Below are 1,645 nucleotides of genomic sequence, written 5' to 3'. Positions count from 1 at the left end.
TTTTTTGCGGAACCGGAGATTGAACTCAAATCCTTGCACTTGCCAGGGAAGCGCTTATTCCACTGAGCCATCTCCCCAGCCCCAGTGTCCTTTTGTTTTGTTTTGTTTTGTTTTGTTTTGTTTTGTTTTTGCAGTACTGGGGATTGAACTCAGGACTGTGCACTCACCAGGCAAGCCCTTATTCTACTGAGCTATCTCCCCGGCCCTTTTATTTTTCCATGTCTTTTGAGAAGTTCATATTGCTTTTTTCCTTGCTTCTGTTTGTGTGACATAACACCTTATTGATTTGTGAATGTTGCACTATCCTTGCATCGTTGGCATAAAGCCTATACTCTTGCATTCTGCTTGCCAGTATCTTGTTGAGGATTTTTGCAGCTATTCCGTTAAGAAGATTGAAGGCCAGCCAGATAGCTCAAGGAATTAAAGCTCCTGTTTAGGCAGATGCGGGGACTGGGGTTCAATCTCCAGCCTGCTGTGCCAGCTTCGCCCCCACTAAAAAAATGATTGAGACTGGGCATCATGGCGCACACCTGTAATGCCAGCTCCTGGGAGGCTGAAAACAGGGGGATCACTATAAGTCCGATCTGTATAGTGAGACCCTGTATACCCTGTACTAAATACTTTTTTTTTTTTAAGGGAAAGGTCTACAGGGTGTTTAGGGTCTTACTACTAGATTGAATTCGTAGTGATCCGCCTGTTTACAGCCTCTCAAGAGCTGGGATTACAGGCTCGCACCACCACACCCAGTCTCAATACCCCTCTCAGTGTGCCCCAGGGGTGGGGCTGACATGGCAGGCCCAGGGATCAAGCCCCCAGCCCTTTTGCCTGCTTACAGGCACTTTTAACTGCTGAGCTATTTGGCCGGCCCACATTTAATTAAAAAAAAAAAAAATGACCTTTAGTTTTGTTTCTTGTTTGAGTTTTTTGTTGGCATACTTGTCTGGTTTTGAAACCAGGGTAATGCTTCCAGGAATAACTTTAGGAATATCATTTTCCTTTCAATTTTGTTACAGAGTTTGAGGATCATTGGCATTAAATGTTTCGTGAACATTTTGGAGAAGTCAGTGATGAATCCATTGGACCCCTGGGTTGATTTGTTTGCTTGTTTGTTTGTTTTCCAAGTTGGTAGCTTTTTTAAAAAAATTACTTATTCAATTTGTCTGTTATTGGATTATTCAAGGGTTCTTTTGGTTTTGTTTTTTTTTTTTTTCAGTGCTGGGGCTTGAACTCAGGACCCTGAGCTTTCCAGGGAAGCACTTATTCTACTAAGCTATCTCCCCAGGCCCTCAAGGTTCTTTATATTGTCATTGTTCAGTTTTGTTTTGTTTTTTTCTTTTGTTTTGTTTTGTTTTGTTTTGCTTTTTGCAGAACTGGGGGTTGAACTCAGACCCTTGCGCTTATGCGGGAAGTGCTTATTCTCCTGAGCCATCTCCCTGGCTTCTGTTGTTCAGTTTTGGTAATTTGTATGTACCTAGGAATATATTCACTTCTTCTGTAATCTCCAATTTATTGAAGCACAAGTTTTTGAAGATATTAGTAATAATCTGGTTTTCAGTGGTATCCACTGCAATTTTGAACTTTCACATGTAATTTTTAAAACTTGGGTATTTTATTTTTTTTTTGATGCCATTAAGTAAGTGTTTGC

This window comes from Octodon degus, unplaced genomic scaffold (genome assembly GCF_000260255.1).
Source record: "Octodon degus isolate 3935 unplaced genomic scaffold, OctDeg1.0 scaffold00372, whole genome shotgun sequence".
In the NCBI taxonomy this organism is placed as follows: Eukaryota; Metazoa; Chordata; class Mammalia; order Rodentia; family Octodontidae; genus Octodon; species Octodon degus.
The sequence above is the reverse complement of the archived record's forward strand: the minus strand, read 5'-3'. Positions refer to the sequence as shown.